General features: G+C 40.1%; 1 long non-coding RNA gene across 1 annotated transcript; it reads left to right on the top strand.

Moving 5' to 3' along the window:
• The first annotated feature begins 4,522 nt into the window (after window positions 1-4,522).
• Window positions 4,523-6,620, top strand: LOC140499387 (uncharacterized). The gene is made up of 3 exons (XR_011965426.1): window positions 4,523-4,560; window positions 5,624-5,775; window positions 6,402-6,620. It is a non-coding gene; the product is annotated as an uncharacterized lncRNA (long non-coding RNA).
• The last annotated feature ends 9,974 nt before the right edge of the window (window positions 6,621-16,594 follow it).

Raw genomic sequence — 16,594 nt, forward strand, 5'->3', positions numbered from 1 at the left:
AATTTAAAATTGACTAGAGACCACGGTTACATTCATTTTGAAATAAAACATTTCCCTCTTAACTAATTCTGAGACTATGACTAGATTTTCAGAGTCTTGGCCTCCTTCCCTACCCTGGTGTTGGATGGGATACACACAAAAAGATCAACAGAATATCACAATGTTGGAATGGAAAACAATGGCCACCTAGTCTATCAGAGTAGAAAGAAAATCTCCTCTATGACATTCTTGATAAATGGTCCTCCAGTGTTTATTGGAAGACCTCCGAGGCAAATAAAGTTCAATGATTTGCCCATAGTCTCTAGGGAGAGGGAAATCACTACCTCCTGAGGCAGGTCACTGCCCCCTAGGACAGGGCTATTTTTAGATAGTTTTTTTTCTTTCTATCAAGCAAAAATCTGCTTCTCTGCAGCATTCACATATTGAAATTTCTGCCTTTTGAGGCAAACCAAAACAAGCCTAATCCTTCTTTCACGGGACTCCATGTCATTGATTGCCTATCAATTCTTCATGCCATTGAAGAGTCTTTTCTTCTCCTGGTTAAACATCCCTAGTTCCTGATCTACTGTGAATGCAGTTGGCCAAGTGATTTGTGACTTAGAATCTCAAAGATTTGCCTAGAATGTTGAGAGGACAAATGACTTTACCTAGGACCATGGAAGCAGGGCTGCTAGATGGGGTGGTGGATAGAGCAGTGGACTTGGAATCAGGAAGACTCCTCTTTCTGAGTTCAAGTCTGACCTCAGACACTTTTCAGCAGTGTGACCCTGGGCAAGTCACTAAACCCTGTTTGCCTCAATTTCCTTATCTGTAAAATGAGTTGGAGAAGGCAATGGCAAACCACTGCAGTATCTTTGCCAAGGAAATCCCAACTGGGGTCCTAAAAAACTGGATATAACTGAACAACATTATGACCAGGATGTGTCAGAGGCAGGATCTGAAGCAAGACATCTCTTTGATGGATATCCCACCATTGAAATTATAGCCCAGGAAGTGAAGTCGACAGCATGAAAAGATCCATGTATAGAAAAATACTCATAACAGCAATACTTGTGATAAAAAACTGAAAATGAAAGATTGAACCAATTGGGAAATAGCTAAACACATTCTGGTATATAAATGTAATGGAATCTTGCTACATTTTAAAGAATGATAAATGTGGATAAATCAGAGAAACATGGAGAAAATGGAATAAAGTACTGTGGAATGATGGAACAGAGGCAAAAGAAAAATAGTATAATGAATCAGGCAGTCTAAATAACAACATGGAGAAGGGAATGGAGTATTCATTTGCATAGTACCTACTATGTGCTAAGAATTGTGTTAAACGATTTTAAAAATAAATATATTATTTGAGGCTCACAGAAACCCTACAAGGTAGGTGCTATTATCACCCCGAGTTTTCATTTGTGGAAACTGAAGCAAACAAGGATTAAATGATGTGTCCAGAGCCACACAGCTAGTAAACCTTAGAGACTGGATTTGAACTCAAGTCTTCCTGACTCCAGGATTAATCTCTATCCACTGTGCCAGCAGCTGCCTTTGTGAGAGAAGAAACAGAACTCTGGTCAAATGCAAGTACCATATTCCCAAACTTTAAAAAAGGAATGGAGGAAGGAAGGAAGGAAGGAAGGAAGGAAGGAAGGAAGGAAGGAAGGAAGGAAGGAAGGAAGGAAGGAAGGAGGGAAGGAGGACGGGAGGGAGTAATTTTTTAAAAGATGCCACATTAAGGCATAGAGGTGATGTGGTGAATAAAGCACCAGCCCTGATGTCAGGAGGACCTGAGTTCAAATCTGACCTCAGACACTTGACATTTACTAGCTGTATGTCCTTGGGCAAGTCACTTAACCCCAATTGTCCTACCTTCTCCCTCCCCCCCCCCCAAAAAAAAGAGAAAGAAAGAAAAACTGCCACATCTCTTGGTACATTCTTCAGGATGGATACCTTATTCTCTCATCCTGGAGGGTTATTACCTCCAAAAGTACCAATAATATCCAACGAATAAATGAGCTAACTGATTATTTAGGCAGATAATATTCTTCCTGAGAAAAGGAGTTTTAGGGGACCCTGGGCCACTGGATCAGGAGAAGGAACTTGTATACTCCTTGCCTCCGCAGTGTCTCTTTCTGTAACCATCACTCAGTAAATCTTTCACTCCTTTAAAATTCACTTCATATTACTGAAATCCATGTTGCTCCAGATAGAGACCAGGCTGATCCTCACCAATAATTTCAATACCTGTCCCAAGGACTTCTACTCTGCTGTCATTCATCCCATTTAAATTCTCTGGCCTCCCATATCCTCAAGTGCCTAAAATTCCATGACTTATGACCACTTCTCTCCCTCATCAGTGGACACATACCTTAGATTTATCCCTGTATTCCCAACTGAATATGCCCCAAGGACTGGAATTCCTAGCTACAGCTCTGAATATCATCCACTCCTCATGAAATGAGCACTGAAGTACAGGCAAGATTTTAACATTGCACTAAACAACGATTAAAGGCAATTTCTAAATTACACAACTGACTGAATAAGGCTCAGACATTTCATCATTCAGGACTGAAGCCTATTGAGAGTACAGGGTTAATGATAAAGCAGAAAACAAAACAAGATAAGGAGGGATTGAGCTTTGGCTAAAAAAATGAAAAAACAAAAACTCCTAGCATTTAGATCTCTTCTGTTGCTCCTGGGCAAGGTCAATATTTTTTTGAGCCATAATCTCTTGCTTAATAGATAGGAAATAACATGACACTTGGCAGGGACTCGGGTGCCTCTCTCAAAAGCCAAGTGTTATTAAGGGTACGTGATTAATAAACACTAGTCATTTGCACTCTTGAAGCCCTTTTACCATTGTGGGGGTTGGTGCTGAACACACCCAATTAATTTTACAACAGCACTAAATATTCCTCTTTGTGAAACAGAAATTGCCTGCACAAACAAGTCTCTGGCAAATTAAATCTTGGCTACCCTAGGGAAGCAGTGATTGAGAATTCTTTTGTCCAATTAATGATTTGAAATTGATTACATGTAGGCTCCTGGTAAGATGGGGAATAAGGGCTGGAGAAGGTTACCTGGCTCAGTGCCAGAATTCCCTCCAGGACCAAGGGTAACCCAGATTCCACATCCATTGGAAGCTTTTCTTTGGAATAAGAGAATCCACCAGTTACCACAGGTTTTGTGAAGAGAGAAATCCTTTAAAAGGGGGGAAATGGAGGACCAAGGCTCTTGTTAAGTAGGTGCTACTAACAATGAGGCAGGAAATGAGTGAAAAAATGAATAAACAACAAAAAAGCATGTACTAACTTGCCAGATGCTACGCTAAACACAAAAGTGAGACAACGCCTTCAAGGAGCTTATATTAAGACAGGTGAAATGAGAGGGGAGGGGGGAAGGGAGAGGGAAAGAATGGGAGGGGAGGAGAAGAAAGGCAAGGAGAGGAGAAGAGTGGATAGGAGAGGGGAGGAGAGGGGAATGGAAGGGAGAAGAAAGAGGAGAGAAGAGGAGAGGAGGGGAGAAGAGAGGAGAGGGTTGGGGAGGGGAGAGGACAGGAGAGGAGAGGAGAGGAGAAGAGAGGAGAGGAGGGGAAGGGAGGGGAGGGGAGGGGAGGGGAGGGGAGGGGAGGGGAGGGGAGGGGAGGGGAGGGGAGGGGAGAAGTAACCAGGTAACCAGGGATTAGTGTTTGATTTGGGAAGGGAAGTCACAGCCATGGTGAGTGAACCCAAAAGACAACTGAGAGACATACATTATTATGTAACATTATGGTTCCCAATGGAAAAAGTAGAAAGTAGAGTGGGAGAGGGAGGCAGATAAAAAGAAGATGACCACAGTAACTTGAATGTGAAGCATGGCTGGGAACAGGTATATACGTACATACATACACATATAGAGTCATACATAGTCATGTAAGTCTTTGCTCAAAAGTATACCAGTCAAGACAGTAATGACCTCAAGTATAATTTCTAAAGTTGAGTGGTTCAATTCCCCAGGGCATGGTTTTTGAAAGACCAGTGTTTCAGCAGATGCATTGGTGTGGTGGCTGGTTAGAAGATGACTGAGATGCAATGTGAAATATAGCTGGAGTAAGGCCATTCAATTATGCCAGTATACCCTTTGATCATGCCTCAAGTAGGCACTACAGAGAGCTGAATGTGAACTTACAAAGACCTGGGGTACAGTGCTATGTCTGACACACACCAGCTCTTTGGCCATGGGTAAGGCACTTCTCTATGCACCTCAGTTTATTTATCTACAAAATGACAGTAATAAACCTAGAAGAAGGGATACCATTAGGGTCAAAGGAGATGATATATGTAAAAATACTTTGGATAATTTAAAGTGCTATATAATTATGAGTGACTACCCCCCCTTCCATTTTGCCTTTTCCTCCTTATGCTGTTTAAGTTACTACTACTACTACTACTATTACTCCTACCTCCACCATCACAATCACATCATTATCACCATCACCAGTCCAGCCCTATCACCATCACTATCACGGCCCACTCTGTCACCATTACCAATCCACCACTATCACCACAACCACCACTGCTTTCAAAGGTAAGGTCTCTACCAAGCATATCTGCCTATCTTGTATGACTCATGAACATATCTTCCCCTACATCCTCTAAAAGTGGTACATCCAGTATTTTGGAGGCCTTCCTCTAAGTTACGGGTGGGGAATCTGCGGCCCTTTGACTGAATCCAAACTTTTATTAAGGGGATTTTTTCTGAAGTTTAGAGTCAGTTAAAGGACCACTCTTGAGGACCTAGAGGGATACATGTGACCCTGAAACCACAGGTTCTCCATCCCTGCTCTAAGTCTTCTAACATTGGTACCAATGCCTCACTTGGGCTATCCATCTGCTATTCCTTGCACCATGACTGGCTCACTTATTTTTAGATTATACACCATATGGCTGATGTCTTTATAGCATTTGTAAAATTGCCCTTGATAATAAGCTGTAACCTCTGTCTTCTTCATCATCATCATCATCAAACAATCTCCAACTTCTAGAGCTTAAAAAGTGTTTTCCTCCTAATAACCATGGGAGATAGGCAGATCTAGAGATAGGTCTGCACCTGTGATTTATTTCATTGGTGAAGTACGTTCCCCATGAGAACTCTATTAACACAGATTGCCACCTCCTCTCCAACTGTGCTGTAACACATTGCTGGTGGAACAGAGCACTCAACTTTCTAAGTACAGGACTCCTCTTTTCAAAGACGTTCCTGACTGAACACCTGATTAAACCTTTCCTCCCTGAGACAGGTATGATAGATTTGTTCTCTCGACATGTCTCTGCCAGAAAATAAGGGACCCTCTAAGCTAGTGATCATGGGTCCATGACACATCAATGTAGATCATCACAACTATTCTACTTCTTATGAATTGCTTCCATGTTGGTCAGGCAATAAGTATTTATTGAGCCACTTTCTAGGTTCTAGATACCGTGCTAAGAAAAGAACAGTAAAATCACAATCCTTGTGTAAAGTCAACTTTCATCCTAAAGAAGGAGACAACAGTGAAGAAAAACAATGATATCACTAGGTCACGTCTTGCACATCAATTGGATTTGGGTGAGACAGAGTTGCACAAAGTCAGCCTCACTTTCTTTTCCAGAGTCCATCAAATCAAAAGTCAAGAGCCCCGAATGAGGTGGATGACTTTGGCATCTTTGTTGTCTGATCAAGCTCTAAGCACTATAGAGTTCCTGCTTCAGCTGTGGTTCTCAACTGCCCATGCTGCTGGAGGAAGTCTTTACATACTCCCAGGTAGATATTCCTGTGACTCATCAATGGGTCTGAGGTGGTTGCCCTCAATTTGGTTTAGCCCATCTGCTGAGATGGTTTTACTAAGGTATGGCCACTGTATATGCTAAAGCTTCTTGGAGCCCTGGATGAAAGTTGGATGCCAGGTGGACACCAAAGGGAGATGAGCAGCCCTGGGGTGTATGGGAAGTTTAGGGAGAACTAGTACCTCTGATGTGTGGCCAAACCCTTTCCAGGGCTGCTCACATACAAGATATACACAATGTTAATGACAGATTATCTCATAGAGAATATACTAGCAGGGAAGAGGGTTTGCTGAGGAAGGAAAAACCTCTTTCAAAAGTTTGAATAGTTAAATTTGAAAGGAATCCAAGGAAGCCTGGAGCCAAAGAGAAAATGGAGCATATCCCAGACATGGAGGGCATCCATTGAAAAGTCATGGAGTGAAGTGTTGGAATCTCTTGTTGAGGAACAGGAGGTTATTGTCCCTGGATTGTAGGGTTCAAGAAGTTTATAGAGTTTAATGTAAGAATACTGGAAATATAGAAAGAGGCAAGCTTTCATTGGTTCAATTATCACTTGATTCCCAGATCTATTTATTCAGCCCTAACCACTCTCTTGGCCTGCAGTTTCACATCAACAACTTCTGCTGAACATCGCCCACTGGATCTCCTGTATACATCTACAACTCAACGTGTTCAAAATTGAACTCATTCTTGGTGTGAGCCTGAGTGACTAGAGAGAATGATGGTACCCTTGACAACAGAAGGAAAAAGGGAAGGCTCTGGGAGAAAGATATAGTGGATTCAATTTTGCAATAATTATTAAAGTTACTTAAGTCTAAGTGACTGATTTTAGTGGGAAGTGTATTGGTGGGGGCTCATGAGTGACAGAATTAGAAATCTTCATAAATTACTCCTAAATCCCTGAGGTAAAGAGTAGCAAGCTTCTATATAAAGACCCCAACTTGTGAGTCCAAGTTGTGGGAATGGTCACAGAGGGAAATTAAAAGTTCTTCCCTCAAAGAACTTGCAGTCTATGGGTAAAAACAATATATACATAGATAAGTAAATGCAAAAAAAATTGGGGGGAACGGTGGAGAATACTAATAATTGGTCAGGAAAACCCTAATATTGGATGTGGCACTTGAGGTACTGTGAATGGGAGTAGGGTTTCAAAGAAAGAAAGATGAGGAGGCAGAGCATTGCACCTATGGGCAATAGCTTGTGCAATGTCATGGAGGTAGGAGTCCCTATCCTATAATATCGCCACTTATCCTTTGGGTATTCCTTTTCCTATATCCTGAGTCCCAAGGGGGCTCTCAAATGAGACAGTATGTAAAAAGTGCTTTACAAACATCACCGTGCTATAAAAATGTTAGCTGTTGTTTTTGGTCCAGTCCTCATCACCTGACATCTGGATCCTACTGCAATAGCCCACTGGTTGGTCTCCCTACCACAAGTCTCTCCTTATTACAATCCATCCTCCACTCAGTTACCAATGTGACTTTCCTAAAGTATAAATGTGACTATGTCACCCCTCTACTCAATCAACTTCAGTGATTTCCCATCACTTCCAGGTTCAAATAGAAATTTATTTAGCCTTCAAAAATTCTTCATAATCTGGCTCCTTCCTACATCTCCAGTCTCATACATTATTCCCCTCCATTTACTCTGCAGTCCAGTGATTCTGGCTTCCTTGGTGCTTCTTGAGCAAGATGTTCCATGTCCCAATGATCATTTTCACTGAGTGTCCCCTATACCTAGAATGTTTTCCCTCCCCTCTCTGCCTCTTGATTTCCCTCAAATCCCAGCAAAAACCCCTCCTTCTCCAAGAAGCCTTTCCTGATTCCTCTTAATTCTAGTGCTTTCCCTCTGTTGATTGAGTCCAATTTATCTGGTATGGAGATTGTTTGTACAGTTGTTTGCAGGATATCTCCCCCATTGGACTATGGGGTCCTTGAGAGGAGAGATTAGTGTTTGCCTTTCTTTATATTTCTAGCACTTAGCACAGCACCCCATGGTAGGTACTTAACAAAAATGTCTGTCGATTTGACTTGACTAGCCTGGTCAGAAGGGCTGTTTGCTAACTAAACTCTGTCTGTTCTCCCAGTGCTCTGAGCTCTGTTTTGAAGAGGTGCTAAATCAGTACTTGCTATTTACCAAATAGACATGCTTCATGCATATAATCAGCACAGAAGATGAAGTTGAAGCCCATGACTTATACTTTGGATCATTTATTATTATTTTGTTAGGTTTGGTTTTAAGAAGGGGAGGGATGATACAAAAGCCAAGAAATTGAACCCTGGCTCTATCCATCATGCCTTGACCCTTAATAAGATATTGATGTTCCACAGGCTATGATGCCAGGAGTCATAGAAGATGGAGGGCCTGATCCCCAATGCTCCTCTCCTGACTCTGACATTAACATGCATTATCACAAAGAAGATGCGAAATATGCAGATGAAAATGCCACCCATCCATCACTCCTGCATCCTTGGGAGAACAATGAAAGGAGAACATTTCTCTCTTTCTTCGTCCTTAGGGAGGCTCAGGGGAGCTGCCATCTTCTCAAGACGGCACCAGCTATTTCCCCCACACCACCATTTTCAAAATGAAAGCCATAAAACAGACATGAATCAAAATTCAAGTAGATCCATAAACATTTCACTCATTTTATTTTGGTGATTACTTCTCCTTCTCCTGACTCCCACCTCTCCCCTAACCCCTTCCCTGGCAGGCTGCTCTCTTGCTCTCTTCCCACTTCATCAAACAATATTTTACATTCAATGCTTCACTAGCCACGCTTCCCCTCCATGGCCATATATTCTGATCACTCCACTCCAAGGGGGTTTGCTGCATTTTATTCTCCTTTATCTTTATGATTAAATAAATCAATGTTAATGTCATGCCTTTAAAATCTAGCCTCTTCTTTACTGAAACAGATGTTGGCTTTCTAGATGGAGTATGCTGTAATGTCGCATCCTCCAGGAAAAGTCCAAAGGGAGATGAGCTGTCTGGTAAATGAATGGCATTTCTCTTGTGTCCTCTCTCTGAGCTGGACATATTCTCATAATGCCCTCTTGTTATTTCATATGACCAGTATTGAAGGTAGTGCTGAAATATTTTTCCCCCTTCCTTAGCTTTTTTCCATTGAATTTTTTCTCAAACATTAAGAATTATTTCCTTTCCCTCTCACATCCAATCTCTCACTGTTCTTATGGAGAAAAAAGAAAAAAGAAACACACACCCCATCCTAGTAAATATTCATCATTTCCAGCAGAATCAATTCTCACATTGGGTATCTTCAAAAATGTATATATCTCATTAAGCATCTTAAGTTTCTAATCTTTCTTTCAGGAGATGTGTACCTTTCTTCATCATTAATCCTTGGGAACCATGATTAATTAACACACTGATTAGAATGCCTAAGTCTTTCAAAATTTTCTTTTACAGTATTGTATTGTAGGAATTATTTTCATGTTTTGCTCATTTCTCTCTGTATCAGTTCAGACAAATCTTCCCAGATTCCCCTTTGTTTAGAAAAATTTATCTTTAATTTATGGAATAAAAACATTTCCATGACATAACATAATAAAAAGATGATTGTGCATGAAACTCCAAATCTGCTATGTGCAATTTGCTATTTCTTTTAGATATGCGACAAAATTATCATGTAAAATTCTTTTTTCCCTTTTTAATTCTCTCTCCCTTATTAATTAGTGATAGATACCCCTTAAGTTTCCAGTTTTTTCCACCACAAAAAGAGATGCTCTAAGTATTTTTGTGCATATGGTTCCTTTTCCTCTTTCTTTGATTTTTTCTCTCTTATTTATCAGAGAGCTAGAAGAGTGTGTCTAAGATCTGAAGATAACCTTGGATATAGCTCACCACCACTGGATACAAGAGATTTCATAGCAAGATCAGGGATTTTAAGCTAAAGGGGGTCTTAGAGATTATCTAGTATACCCCTTCATTGTACAAATGAGGAAACTGGGGCCCAGAGAGGCTAAGTCATTTGTCCAAAGCTACATAGGCATAGGTAGTAAGAGACAGAACCAAGACTTGGCTGCAGATCCTCTGCTTCCAAATCCAGCCCTCTTTCCATGGGGGCAACATCAGACCACTGTTCCTTTTTACCTTCAATTAACACAGAAGTCATTTACCCATCATTTTAAAAGCACTGGATTAAGTACATTTTTCCTTTTTGGTTTTGATAAAATCTAGCCATTTGGGGGCTTGGACTCTGAAACCATGGAAACCAAAAGCTTCTTGAAGGCATCAGCATCAGCCCAACAATAACAAGGGTGATCTAGAAGATGATCATTTTTTTGGCCCAGAACTATGAATTCATTGGTAGAAGAATGTGTCTCTAATTATGCAAGTAGGCACCCACATTCCCAATGATAATAGTTGACATTTTGTAAGGACTTAAAAATGATTGCATGTATTTATACTGTTTGAAGATTCCAACAACACTTTGAAAATATGTGTTTCCTTCATTATTTTCTATATTTTATAGATGAGGAAACAGACTGGAAGAAGTTAAATGACTTGCCCAGGGTCACCTAGCTAGGAAGTATCAGTCTTAAAGTCTAGCACTCTGTTCATAGATCATGTAGCTTCCACAAAGTGAAGACATGTGAATTACATGATATGAAGTTCTTTAAAATGCCTGTGATTCAATTAAGGACTTCTAAAGTCATAAGTCTCAGCTAATGCATTGGATATAGCATACTGTGTACACTAATAATAATATTATAATGAACAATTATTGTTAATAGTTACTTTATTAAGAAAGTCAATAATAATTTTATGTGATTATTAATGTTCTTACTGTTTTATTTTTTATTTCATAAAAATAAGGAAAGGCAGGATGACACAGTATAGAGAGAGGTGAACCTGAAACCAGGAAGGTATAGATTCAGATCCTGACTGAGATGCACATTATGTGATATTGACTTAGCGACTGAACCTCTAAGTGCCCTAGGGATCTCCCAGAGATTATAAATTACATAAATGTGACTCTTCATTAACTGAGGGGGTATCCTTATTCAGAATTCTCTATACCAATGAAATTGGAAGTCTTCTAACCTCCACAATGATAATGTAATGCTGAAAAGACACCAGGTATATGATTTGGTTGTTCAGTTATTTTCAGTCAAGTCCGACTCTTTGTGACCCCATTTGGGGTTTTCTTGGCAAAGATACTAGACTGGTTTGCCATTTCCTTCTCTAGCCCATTTTACAGATGAGAAAAGTGAGACAAACAGCAATAAGTGACTTGCCCAGGGTCACAGAACTAGTAAATATCTGAGGCTAGATTTGAACTCAGGAAGAGGAGTCTTCTTAGTCCAGGGCCAACACCCTATCCACTGTATGCCACCTAGCTGCTCTCAGGTAAGGAGAGCGTAAGATAAAGTACTTTCCTCAAAAAAACCCTGGGAGATAAATCACGGCAGTCTTTTTACCCCCAATTTACAGATGAAGAAAGTGATACTGAGAGGTTAAGTAACCTGGCCAGGGTGACACAACCAGTATGTTTCAGAGGCAAGACTTGAATCTAGGTCTTCTATCACCAAGTACAGGGAATGAAGATTCTACTAAGGACTTTAGTAAAGCAGCTAGGTGGCATAGAGTGCTGGGTCTGGAGTCATAAAGACCCACGTTCAAATTCATTCTCAGATACTTACTGACTATGTGACCCTGGGTAGGTCACTTAACCCTCTTGGCCTCAGTTTCCTCATCTATAAAATGAACTGGAGAAGGAAATGACAAACCACTCCAATACCTTTGCCAAGAAAATGCCAAGTAGTTTCACAAAGAGTTAGACACAACCGAAAAATGACTAAAGAAGAACTTTAGTGCATTCTGAGAAATTCTCTGTCTCTCTGTCTCTATTGTCTTCACTCTTTCTCCGCCTCTCCTCTTTTTTCTGTCTCTGTCTCTTTCTTTTCATCTTTCTCCCTCTTTCCCTTTTCCTCTTCTATTGTCTTTCTTTTCATCTTCCTAATTCTTTCTCCCTCCCTTTGCTTCTCTTTCTGTCTTTCTTCATCTTCTTCCATCATTCACTCTCCTCATCTGTCTTTCTCTTCATCTTACTTCCTCTTTCCCCTTCCCTCCTCTTTTATCTGTCTGCCTTCACCTCTCCTCCTTCATCTTACCTCCTCTTTCCTCTCCCTCTTTTTTTCTCTGTTTCTTTCTCTCTCTCTTCACCTTCCTCACTCTTTCCCTCTCCTTCCCCTTCTCTCTGTCTCTATTGCTATCTCTCCTCTCCCTCAAACAACTCCTGAATATTGAGGACCCCTCATTTGCACCTCCCTGTTTTGCTCTCTCATTATACCATATATTAAAGTAGTATCCCTGCCTAGTCTATAACATTCCCAAGGTCAGGAACTCAGTTGACTTTCCATTTTCATCATCTTTGGTACATCTATTACCAAATCCAAGTTTAGCATAGGACTAAATGGAGTAATTGCTAAACACAGGTTGAATTATCTTCAAACAGGCTAATCCCCAAAACATTGCCCAGGGTAGCCTGACCCTTATCTTAAAGGAAGAGAAGTATGGAAAGCTTAAGAGATGTGTGTGTGTGTGTGTGTGTGTGTGTGTGTGTGTATACATATATATATATATATATATATATATATATATATGTAATATTGCACCAAGATCATCAGTTTTCTTTTTTCTTCCTTCCTTACTGTTATTTGAGTAGTGGAATAAGCCCTAGATTTGGAGTCACAGGGTCTGGGTTTACACCCAGGCTCTATACATAGCACCTGTTAAAACTCGGGCCACTCATTTTCTCTCTCTGGGACCTCAGTTTCTTTATTTGTAAAATAGGAGGGTTGGAGGAGATGGCCTCTGAAGTCCCTTATCTGCTCTAAACAAGTAATCCTAGGATTCCTTGTCACTGTAACTAAATATATATATGCACACGCGCACACGCACACACACACACACACTCTCACACCAAGAAAATAAAACAAAATAAATCCCTACACTCCAGAGGGAAGAAATAAAATATGCTCTGCTATGACCTCAAGGAGCTTGGAAGAAAAAAAAAGACCTAACTTGAATCCTGAGGCAAAGTCAAATTTGAGACATTACCTGTAACCCCTTCCAAACTCTATTTGCAGGGGTCACACTCTCCTTCAAGGCCTTCCAGGAACACAGAGGGGAAGAGATATTGATGATATAATTTTGAAGAAGGATAGTGTATGGGAAATCAGCTTGCAGACAGTATGTGAATCAGCCTAGAATCCATAGAGAAGAATATATTGGACTGATCAATCTTTATTCCCAGGCAATCAAGCAATGCTACATCTCCAGGGCTCTTTATAGACAGCCCATAAAGGGCCAATATTGATTAGGACCCAAATTTGTAGTTTTGACTATAGAGGCAATTTTTTTTTGTTGCTGTTTCTTTTTTTTCTTTGCGAGGATGGTTATTGAAGATGAATGCATTTGCGTTATTAACTTCAAGAGCAACCCTCTCAGATAACAATGCAAAGAAGAATGGGGAGGGTTGTGTCCTTGAAGAGCCAGTCCTTCATAAGGCTTCTGAGACAGTAGCAAAGCAGCTGTACCATTGGGGAACGGTAAACATTGAAAAGGTCAACTCTTAAGTTTTGCAAAGAGACTTTTATTAGCCAAGCAGCAGGGTAATGTAGTCAGCCAGTCAATAAGCACATCGTAAGCACCTGCTGTGTGTCACACACTTTTGACAAGATAGTCCCTGATCTTGGAGAGCTCATAATCTACTGGAGGAGAAAACAGACAAAGACTACATATATACAGATACTGTAGTACAAAGACAGATGTTGGAACCTAGGAGACCTGGTTGGGTTCAAGTCTTGCCTTTGCTACATACTATATATGTGACCATGAGTCATTAACTATTTCACTGTCCCAGGAAACTTTTTAAGACTATAAGTTAAAGAAGAGGTACAGATCTGCATTGGTGAATGGATTTTCCTTCTCAGGAACTCCCTATACTATTGAACTCATGGATGCAGACTGAATAAAATACAAATAGTGACTACAGGAATGTGGAGGAGGAAGACTAACAATTGTATTTGTAACCTACAAGTGCCCTGCAAAGTTCAATGTGCTATAGAGAGTCAAGGAGACATCATAGGGTCATATATCTAGAGGTAGAAGGGACCTTAGAGGGGGGTGAAGCCAAGATGGCAGAGTAGAAGCAGAGATTTCCCAGTGCTCTTCCCCCCAAGCTCAGCAAAATACCTGTGAAAAATGACTCTAAACAAATTCTGGAGCTGAAGAACCTACAGAATGACTGAGTGAAGAAAATCTCCAGCCTAAGACTGCCTGGAAGGTCGACAGGAAGCATCAATGGTACTGGGCTGGGAGCAGAGCACAGTGTAGCATGGGCTATACCAGCACAGACAGGACCTGAACAGGTCTTGGGGGAACTAAATCTCTGGCACTTGTGGTGGTTTCCAGACTTCACAACCCCAAAAGACCAAGGACAAATTGGAAGGTCAGCTGAAAAAACATGTGGGACCTGTATGAGAGAATAGAGTGGTTTGGTCTCAGTCCCAGGGTGGTAGAGGGGGTGGAGGAGCCTGTAGCAGCATTGTCAGTAGCAGGGGTAGCAACAACAGTAGCAGCAGGGGCAGAGGCAGTGACTGTTTCTGGAGCTCTATGCTCACAGATTGTGGGGGCAATCAAGCAGCTAACAGTACACTTCCTCACTAGAACAGAGAACTACCTTGACAAAGAGCTCAAAAGTCAAATAAATTGCTGGGGAAATGAGCAAAACCCAGAAAAAGAATCAGACTATAGAATCTTACTTTGGTGACAAGGAAAACCAAAATATACAAACAGAAGAAGACAATAAAGTCAAAGCTTCTACATCCAAAGTCTCCAAGAAAAATATGAATTGGTCTCAGGCCATGAAAGAGCTCAAAAAGGATTTTGAAAATCAAGCAAGAGAAATAGAGGAATAAATTGGGAAGAGAAATGAGAGTGATGCAAGAAAATTATGAAAAATAAGTCAACTGCTTGCTAAAGGGGACCCAAAAAATGCTGAAGAAAATAATACGTTAAAAAATAGACTACCCCAAATGGCAAAAGAGATCCAAAAAGTCAACAAGCAAAAAAATACCTTAAACAATAGACTCAGTCAGATGGAAAAGGAGGTCCAAATGCTCACTGAAGAAAATAATTCCTTAAAGATTAAAATGGAACAGATAGAAGCTAATGACTTTGAAAAATCAAGAAATTATAAAACAAAATCAAAGGAATGAAAAAATAGCAGACAATGTGAAATATTTCATTGGAAAAACAACTGAAATGGAAAATAGATTTAGGAGAGATAATTTAAAAATTATTGGACTACCTAAAAACCATGATTAAAAAAAGAGCCTAGACATCATCTTTCAAGAAATTATCAAGGAAAACTGCCCTGATATTCTAGAACCAGAGGGTAAAGTATATATTGAAAGAATTCACTGATCACCTCCTGAAAGTGATCCCCAAAAGAAAACTCCTACAAATATTGTAGCCAAATTCCAGAGCTCCCAGGTCAAGGAGAAAATATTGCAAGCAGTCAGAAAGAAAAAGTTAGAGTATTGTGGAAATACAATCAGGAAAACACAAGATCTAGCAGCTTCTACATTAAGAGATTAGAGTGCTTGGAATACGATATTCCAGGGGTCAAAGGATCCAAGATTAAAACCAAAAATCACCTATATAGCAAAACTGATTATAATGATTCAGGGGAAAAAATTGGTCATTCAATGAAATAGAGGACTTTCAAGCATTCTTGATGAAGAGACCAGAACTAAATAGGAAATTTGACTTTCAAATACAAGAATCAAGAGAAGTATGAAAAGGTAAACAGGAAAGAGATATCATAAAGGACTTACTAAAGTTGAATTGTTTATATTCCTACATGGAAAGATAATGTTTGTAACTCCTGAGACTTTTTCCAGTATTAGGGTAGTTGGAGAAATTATATACATATTGACAGAAGGTACAGAGTGAGTTGAATATAAAGGGATAAAATCTAAAAGAATAAAATTAAGGAGTGAGAGAAGAATATATTGGGAGAAGAAAAGGAGAAATAGAATGGTGTAAATTATCTTTCACACTAAAAGGCAAGAAAAAGTTTTTTCAACGAGAGGGAAGAGGGGGGAAGTGAGAAGGAAAGAGTGAACCTTACTCTCATTGGTTTTGACTTAAGGAGGGGATTTGGCTTAAGGGAATAACATGCTGTAACAGAAAGCACCCTAACATATACAGGAGGCCTTGCTACGCAGGTTTTTTGATCTATTTCTCTAAAAGGAAAGGCAACTTTTGAGGGGTTAACAATCTCCTTTAATCAAGCACATATATCATTCACCTAGTTCAGGGGAAAAAGTCAGCACCCTGAACCAGAGAAAATACAGAGAAATCAAAGATACAACAGACATGGCTTCCAAATGTCTAACCATAATCAATACATGTATCACAAATCAACAGAAATGTCCAACTGTCTGACCATGGTTATCAGAGATGGAAGTACCAACATCTGGGTTTTCAAAACCAGCAGTGGGGGTGGGGGGCTGGCTCCTTAGCAGCTTCACAGAGTCTTGTCTAGCCAAAGAAACACTTCCAGTCAGTAAGCCCCAAAGTAAAACCTCAGCCCCAGAGTATTTGTATTTTTTTTTAGAGTCAGAGGGCATCACAACTCTTGAAAACCAATGCCTGATTAACAAAAAGCTTGGGCCTTCCTACAAATCTTCCCAGTCCCATTAATGGTGGGGAAGATTTTTAATCACATTAACAATACAAATACATATACTGTTTCTAGT

Source organism: Notamacropus eugenii, chromosome 4 (assembly GCF_028372415.1).
Source record: "Notamacropus eugenii isolate mMacEug1 chromosome 4, mMacEug1.pri_v2, whole genome shotgun sequence".
NCBI classification, from domain to species: domain Eukaryota; kingdom Metazoa; phylum Chordata; class Mammalia; order Diprotodontia; family Macropodidae; genus Notamacropus; species Notamacropus eugenii.